Consider the following 9,059-nt stretch of genomic DNA (forward strand, 5'->3'; position numbering starts at 1 on the left):
TCATCCTGCCTGTTAGATTATGTTGTATGATATTTGCAGCATAAATTGAGTATAGAATATAATAGTAATAGAATAGTATATGGAATGAAGGAATAACAGTACTGCTGGCAAACTATGTATACAGATGTCTGTATACAGATGCCAAAAGCAATAGGTTAGTCTCTGGACATTTTGAGAAAATGCACTCTTCTTAATTTTAATGTTTGTAAACTCATCAGTCCTAAGTTCATGGTTTTGTTTTGCATTTGAACAACTCCAAGCACAAGTGTTGATCCATAACTATAGCTTCTAGGTGCTGCTGTAATACTAATTCTTCTGTTCTCTAAAACAGCTAATAGTTTTATATTAATTATTGTTTTTGATGCCTTTTGAAGGTTGACAGCTCTTGTTGATATATGAAGAAGAACTTGTAACCTCTATAGCCATAAAATGTAATTGCACAGTAGTTGGGTCAGCTTTTAGATGTGCTTGTGCCACTTATGTTAGTCTATATTAAAACTTCTGATGTCATTGGTTATAACTCTTCCCATGGAAACACACTAAAAAGCTGATATTACTGAGGTTAAAAGGAAACTGAACCTTGGAGGTCATGTTTGGATATGTACTTTGGTTTAGATGTATTTAATTTGAAGTTATTATTGCTGTTGGATAATCTAGTTTGAGCATCTTTGCACAGTTCCTTTATGATATGGACAGATTTAAATTCCCATTTGTGGTCTGTTACATTCTGCAAGCCTGCACCATTTTATAAGGAAACAAAGAATCAGGCCTGCAGTATCTGATTTCAGCAGTGTCTTTACGGATAGCTACAGTGACGCAGTTAAAGGAGAAGAAACTTAGTTACTAAATTGGAGAAGCTAAGTTTTTGAAACTGAGGGTTATTATTTTTGTCAGGCAAGTAAGGACCATATAGAGACAACTTCAATTCTTTTCTTTTTTTTAACCAATTAATCTCCAATCAAATATAAACTGAAACTTCTTGGATTGACCCATCAACTATATCATTACCCTCTCCATTCTTAAACTCTCAGTAAAAGCTAAATATTTCCATTATGGTGGCAAAAAAGTGAGTTGATAACATTCATTAGCTTTTGTCTCTACCTTTTACATCTTCAACAATCTGAGGTTCTGTACTGTAAGGCCTCCTTCCTCTAGTATCTCTGGATGCAATTTAGCTGTCCTCTTGGCCGTGACTCAGATAAAGGAGTTAGGGCTGGAGAAGACAAATTTGTTTGGAAGGGAGTTATGGGATTTTCTAGCTCTAAGTGGGAGCAGAGGTTCTTTTGGTATCTAGATATTCAGGTGGGGTGAAGATGGGGCAAAGGTAGAGGAGGGCATATGAGCATCAATAATTTAAGAAGGACCCATGCTCGCTAAGGGATATACAGATTAAGAATTTCTGGATTAAAGTGAGGTTTAATTAAAAGTTCCTGCATCCTTTTTGCAGATTAAACCCAGTGTTTTTGAAACTATTTACAGAACAGTTTTTTCCTGGAACAACAGGGAGAAGTGCCTCTTTGCCTTAAGTGTGAGACAGTTCCCTCATGTTTTTAAGGAAGAATACAAATCAAAACATCATTTCAGTGAGGTTGTATGTGCCTAAAATCTAAAATGCTATCAAAAGTATAGCGGTTGAAGATCAAATGGTTAATGAAGTCAGACAGTGTAAGGACACATAATTAAATGGATGGCCATAACTTTCCAAAGGTAGTAACTATCTCCTAATATGCAAGTAGATTATTTCCCAATCTCTTCTATTTTTCTCATAATAGTAGACTCTTCATTATTTTGTCATAATTATTGCACGTGATATTAATTTGTTATTACCAAATATTCTTCTACAATAATTTCAAACTCAGGAGATGGATTGATAGCGGGAAAAGGGCTATTTGCAAATAGTTGTATAGTGGCTAGAGAGTATCCTGCCACCACTTCAGAAAGCAAAGAAAAAGAATGAACGATGCAGATATCTATAGCAAAACCTATATATGATCCTGTGATTTTGTATATTTACATTTAATTTTTAGTTCAGCAATATCTATATCATATAAATGGAAAATTTGCATGTTTTAAGCGTTCATTTATGAAGCAGTAAATAAGGCATTAAGGCTACTCTTCCCCCTAATTTTTATCATGTAATTTCATGTTTTAATCTAACTTTTAAATGCAACTTCATTATCTTCAGTGGAAAGTTTCTAATTTTCACCAGTGTAAGTGAAAGGTGAATGTGCTGAAAATACCATGTAATGCTGTATAAAGAGCCTTGAATTAACTTTTGATAAACACAACATACAGTCACTAAATTGTAATTTTTGCCAAAGCTTTGTGGTTAGATTCCATTTATATTTACATGCACTATGGAATAACTAATATAAATGTTTTCCTGACACTGAAGCTTGGGATTTATTAGAAAAGACAAACGTGATTGAAAGCTGAGCTAGACTGTAGCTTTTCAAAATAAAACATATAAAAAGGTAGTTGTAGAATAAACCATTGTAGTTTACAAAATAGACAACAAAGCAGGTCCCGGGAACAGAAGGGATGTTGATTTCTTAGTTAATAGGGAATAGTTGTTACAGAAATAAATGGGTGTACCTCATTTCAGGTAGTAAAGCTTCAGTGAATTAAATAAAGTTTTTCTATTTTTTTAATCTCTGAGTATTTCAGAGAAGTGTTACATAGAAGTATTTTAGAATTTCATTTAATGTGCTTAAGATTGATAATCAGAAAAATAAGAAGCAGAAAGACCAATAAAGGACATGAGTTTAAATTTGATTGTATAAATTATCTAATGTGAAATTTCCACCTTGTGTAACATTAAATAGTCCTTTTCTAGAAAAGTAAAACATTCTATACTGAAGTTATATTTTAAAAAATACTCTTTTTCCAAATGAAGTGAGATACAGACTAACTATAATAGAAATTTCATGAAATTATCCAGGAGTTTGTCACATTACTGTTACCAGTAATCTTATGTTGATGTTCAAAAGGAGTTTCTAAGGCTTTGGAATGTCAGCTGAAGCTCCAGGGAGCGTTCTACAGACAAAATCCTTTATTTTCATTAGGAAATTACCAGGATAGCTCATTTATTTTAAAGGATGCAGACTGGGGGGAGAAGAGTACAACAGCAATATTGTCTGACTTCTAGTGTTCTTGTATGTAATCCTGTATGTTCTTTCCATTCAGATTCATAGAAACAGTCTGAAAGAAATTGGCTATAAATATCCATTCACTTTCAAGAAGCTTTTCATGGCTACAGAAGCTAAAATCAAGCACTGTATCAAATAAAATGTGAAACGTGCTACAAAGCTTATCTGCTTTCTCTTGAAGAAAGCTTTATGAATGTAGCCAAAAGCCTGAATCTGAATCATACAGTACTGTGGCAAGCAGAACAACTCTAGACTTAAAATAATTTTTAATCATTTTCTCTATTAAAACTCACCAATGCCTTTCTTCTGCTTCTCCAGGAAGTTGCACCTGTCAGCACCTGCTGAGGGCTTTGTTGATCAAACTGGCAGGTAAAAAAAAAAAAAAATCCTGTAGAATAAAGCCAGACCAACTGGCTTTGAAGAGAAAACCCCCTAGTTTGGGTTCGTTTGCCTCACTCACCCTCTACTCCACAGCCCGAGGCTTTTTCTCCTTTAGTTGTTGACCTGTAGGCTGTGTGATGCGAGCGCGCAAGTGTCTGGCAGGCCAAGGTGCACCTGCTTCTGTCACTCCTGAGTAAATTTAGCTGTAAAAGGTATCACTGACAAGCAGACCTTTGTCAGTGCTGGCAAACGAGCACAGAATTACTGTCCCCTTTCAAAGTACGCTGCAAGTTCAAATGGAAAACATTGAATCAATCATCTTATTTAGAAATCACTTATTTGAGAAGGGGAAAAAAGCAAAATTTCTTATGGCAAAAGTTTCCTCCTTTACATAGACATTAAAATTACATTTCAAGAATAATCTTTGAACAAGATGAGTTTTTGTTCTATTAATTGTGGCTGGAAGTGTTACCGTAAGTCGGCAGATGAAGAACTCTCTAAGACTCAATTTGGAGTTTTAGAAAGCAGGCATTCTTTATTGCGGCGCCGGGTGCTAGGTGGAATTTCCACAAATCAAGCACACCTATGGCTAGATCACCATTACATTTATACACAAGAATTACAAGGTAGTACACTCCCAGTTACAATGATTGGTTAGTGATTTACATATAATTATAATATCTGCTGTGTCATTCTCTTCTGTTACTACACTTGCGCAGGGGAAGGGTCTTCACCTGGGCAAGGGTCGTCTTGACCTGTGGGTGTGTTTTTTAGTATTATAATGAAGGCAGTCCACTTCAGGTTACCTTAAAAGTAAGTTTTGTTGCCAAGTTGGCCAGCTAGATATCTACCTTGCCAGGTTGTCAAATAACTCATCCTATATACAATAGAACCTAGGTGCTCTGGTTATGGTCTAGAGAGTCCAGAGAATAGGGACTTCAAGCAACACAGCCTCAAATAATAAGTAACACAGCAACCCATACATAACGCCAACATAGAGACTAACTTCTTGAAATCAAGATGTTCTTATAGTTGATTATTTCACAACCAAAAATAGAAAGATTCAGTAAAACTTAAGATAATCTTCAACAGAAGGAAACATTTAAAATGGAAATACAGCACACACATTTCAATTCAGGTTATTAAACTGTTAAGTATTAAAGTTGATTGCCTTTCTTTTCACTAACTCATTGTGCCTTTTTATCCAAAGAAATATTAGACTGAAACCTCTCAAATAGGGCGTATTAATCTCATTCCCAAAATTAGAAAGCATGCACCGTTGAGAGACTAGATATCAGAATTACATGTTCATAGCACTTATGCTTTGGGAATCTCAGAATCAACCACTTTTAAAATGGAAGCTAAAGTAAATGAAAAGCCTTCTGACAGTAAAGCAATCTAAACTTGGTGTTCTTGTCCTTATTGCATTAAGGTGAGGACGTTTATCATTTATATCCACCTCACTATTTTTTTTTTTCCTCTTCCTGGAAATGGCTTCTGGTGATTTAAACAAAAACATGTAATTTGCATCAGTAGGTCTATTGCAGACTTAAAAAAAAAAAAAAAAGTTGCCAACATATGTTTGCTGGGATTAGAAGCAGCATCTCTTGATATTCCATTTCTTCTTCAAAACTATGTCATAAACAACTTTAAAGAAAAATGTCAGAAGTATATATTTTATGACAATATGCTTTTTAAAAGGAGCAAAATGTTGCTTTAAAAAAAAAGTGATGAGAAAAAGTCTGGGTCAGGAGCTCTTTATAAAATAAACAATGTTCCTATTTACTTACACAGTAAGTAGGAACCAGGGTATATGTCTCTGCAGGGGCACCCTTTCAGATAGAAGTAGTTCATGTTCCCTTCAGACTTAGGCACTGCTCTAATTGCAATAAAGCAGACTGTTTTTCTACCTGGAAAATAAATAGTAGAAAAAAAAAGAAGAAAATAGACTCTCTGTTTTCTTTTGGAAACAGCTATAGCCACCTATATGGCTGTTTAATAGGTCACAGAAGTTAATAGCTTAACAATTAGCTTGAAACCTAGCCAAAAGACTGAAAATAAAGAAAATGTTTTAGCATAGAAATAAATCAAATGAAAAATAATAATTTCCTATTAAGATGTGCCTGCCCCGCTACTGTTAAAATATCAAGCCAAAGGACTAGCAGAAATAAGGAACTTTCTAGTGCCATATTTCCATGCAGAGAAAGGAGTGTAGACATGAACTATATTTATTTTCAAAACTATCCTTCTGAAGAAGATCCACTGTAGAGCAAACGTCGTTATTTGAAAGTTGCCTTGGCTCAATTTCAAGATTGTTTAGGAATTCTGCCTTTTATCTGGTACAACTAATGCTCACTTTTAATATAGCTTGATTTACAAAGTATGAATATAAGTGATTGCTATCCATTATCTTTATTTAAAATTCTGTATGTATTTTTAAAAAACCTATATTAATTTTGTTGATGGAAAACATTTTCTTTACCTGAGCAAGGTTGTAGCACTAAAATATTTTGTTAATTACAACTAAAAAACTTATTTCTATCTAGAAAGATCCAGCAGTTCTCATTGAAATCCAACTGGTTGTCTCTATATGGTCCTTACTTGCCTGACAAAAATAATAACCCTCAGTTTCAAAAACTTAGCTTCTCCAATTTAGTAACTAAGTTTCTTCTCCTTTAACTGCGTCACTGTAGCTATCCGTAAAGACACTGTTGAAATCAGATACTGCAGGCCTGATTCTTTGTTTCCTTATAAAATGGTGCAGGCTTGCAGAATGTAACAGACCACAAATGGGAATTTAAATCTGTCCATATCATAAAGGAACTGTGCAAAGATTTGGTTTGCTAAATTTGTGTATCTGCATATTATTTGCATTTATTCCTGTTATTGTTTTTATTTACCAACTTGTTTCAACAACCTAGTACCTGCTGAGTGCAGATGGCATAAATCATCTCTCCACTCATTCGACTGTAACAGCAGTTGTAGACACTCTATGTAAAACTTCACTAACTAATGACAGTTGTTACCTAGCTACATGCTAGATTTTCCATATCAGTCTTATACATCTATTTATGTGTGTATTTACAAATGTGTAAATATTTTATTTAAGTATTATGATTTTGGTGTGGACTGACTGAACCTGTGTGATTTTCTGTGAAAACTTCAGTGGGTAATCTGTCTGTGGGTTGGTCCATTTGTCCTGCAGATACTGCTGTGGATTGCCACATGAGACCTAGGATTGTAATTGCTCTTAAGAACTTTTACTCTGAGCCAACTAAGCATATCAGAGAAGTGAAACTTTCAGCCTCTGGGGAAGGATGCAGCACACGTGACAATTTTGTACATTTTCCTTATATCATGTGCCTGTCTTTGCTACAAGTTCAAGGTTGCTGGGGTACTTGCTGGGAAAGTAGAATGAGACACTAGTCCCAGCTTAGCCCTGTGAAATCAGTCTGACATAGGCAAGGAAGCTCTGACCTTGTTCATCATCCTGAACAAATAAATTTCAGTTATATACTTGAAGGGGAGGATTGCTCAGGTACACTGCAAATGCACTGAAGGCATGCTGGGCTTGATCCTGCCATACTGAAAGCTGGGAAGCAAGATTTGCCCTTTTGCCACTATGTAATCGACAAAAATCTGAATCTTCCTAGTCACAGATCTGGGAAAGAAAGGGATGAGGAAAAAGGATAATGGTATTGTTTGGGCACATAAATCTTCATCTAAGTAATATATTTTCAGCTTTATGATTTTTAGCTTTTTAAATCAGTATGTCTTTTTTCTAGCATTTGTTAAAGAATTGCATCCAAAATGCTGAGCATATTGCAGATAAAATCTATCTCCCTTCTCCATCACATAATAGAGATACATTTGGCCTAAATTCAGTTTTTCAGGTGCTAAAAAGCTATGATAAAATTGCACAGATTGTATGATAATGGCATATTACACAACTCTAGATCATCATATGCCCAACTTATTAAAGCTTGCTATAGACCATTTTTATAGCACCATCAACTTACATGGCACTTTACAGACATAAAGGCTCATTGCATACTCATTGAATTATAGATCAAATACAATACAAATAAGCAGGGGGGAAAACCAGGAAAACACTTAAGAAAATGGAGAAGGCATAAGAAGTATTGCTGTTAAGCAAAAATGGGGATGAGTTGTTTGAAAGCTTTTAAGGATCAATGGCAGAGTAAAATGTGTGCAAGGAATTCTCCAAGGAGCACCTCCTGGATTTTTTGGAGCTATCAGAGCAAAAATGGGCCCAAAATTTTGACTCTTCCATGCTTGAGACATACACAGCTGAAAAGGACTGAATAAGAAACCTGACTGACTAAAAAGTAGCTGCACTTGAGGAACTTGTACACAATCATGATGGCTCAAATTTGTGAACTGAGCTTAAAAAGAGTTAGGGGGTCAGAAAGCTGAAAATATGGAATCTGCTTCCATTAGTAGGAGCAGAAAATTGCCAAGAGGGAAATACACAGCTACAGTAGCAATATGATAGAATGTGAAATCCACAATTCAGAAATGTGCATAACTTTAAGCCCAGCAATAAACTTATATACTTGAATTTGCATGCAGCCTTCTCTATACCATTGTGCAGAGTCCTAAAGCAGGAAAAATGTAAACATATGTTTGGCAAGCAAGAGAGCGGGCAATGTTATGTAGGTTTTTCTAATACAAGAGAAGAGCTGGAATTTTGTTCTTGAAGAGAAGCTAAATCAAGAGAGAATGGAAGAAATATGGTTGGAAGATGTTGGGGAATTTTTACTGCACCCCTTGAGGCAAATTAAACATGTCAGTGCTTAAATATAAAGAGATTTAATGAACAATGCACTGGACAGAGTCCTACCGCCATAAGTGGGCCTACAAGGAGTCTGCAAAGGTGCTGCACGAGCTGATTCCCTATATACACTTGCCTCGGCACCAGTCCTGTGAGCATCGGCATCGGGTTCCTTAACCTGGTCTTTGGTTCATCCCCCAGCGCCAGTTCTGCTGACCAAAAGTGCCCGCCCGCCCCCCACCCGAGCTTTCCATGATCGTTACAAGACAATGCTGCGGCTGTTTCTTATCTCATCAGCGAGGGAATCTTCGCTTCCTTACAGGAAGTCCTTCTGTCTCTGGCATTCCTGCTTCCAGCCAGTTTAACCAGTTCTGTAGTTAGGCTTTCCTGCCCTCCATGCCAGATCATTCCTTGGTCAGGAGTTACCATTGCTGAGCAGTTACAATTTGAATTTCCCCTTCAAAGAAAACAACTTTAGCAGCATTCTGAACAGATTTGAGGGGAGGGTTATAGGGCAGGGTTAAAGTAGTTAAGGTGAGATGTCTGACCTTTTAAGTGGTTGTTAGTGGTGGGGAGGCAAATTTCAGAGACATTAGAAGAATACTGTTTAGGAAACTAGCCACAAGAGAAAAGGATATAAAGTTCAGAAATTTGTAAGTCCATAAGTTAAGAAAGAGAATGGAGTAGTTAATACAGACTGAGGTAAGAGGTAGAGAAGGAGTAAGAAGGAAGAG

The 9,059-nt window shown here is 35.9% G+C and overlaps 1 protein-coding gene across 1 annotated transcript in view; it reads right to left on the reverse strand.

The window, feature by feature from the left end:
• The window catches only part of LOC143171960 (myocyte-specific enhancer factor 2C-like), a 206,023-nt gene extending 202,365 nt beyond the window's left edge, over nt 1–3,658 (reverse strand). Inside the window, exons 1-2 of the mRNA XM_076361146.1 lie at nt 3,610–3,658; nt 3,443–3,511 (exon numbers count right to left, since the gene is read on the reverse strand). The gene's annotated coding sequence lies outside the window, so the exon portion shown is untranslated. The remainder of the gene's footprint in view (nt 1–3,442; nt 3,512–3,609) is intronic.
• Between the last annotated feature and the right edge of the window lie 5,401 nt (nt 3,659–9,059).

Source organism: Aptenodytes patagonicus, chromosome W (assembly GCF_965638725.1).
Source record: "Aptenodytes patagonicus chromosome W, bAptPat1.pri.cur, whole genome shotgun sequence".
Lineage (NCBI taxonomy): Eukaryota > Metazoa > Chordata > Aves > Sphenisciformes > Spheniscidae > Aptenodytes > Aptenodytes patagonicus.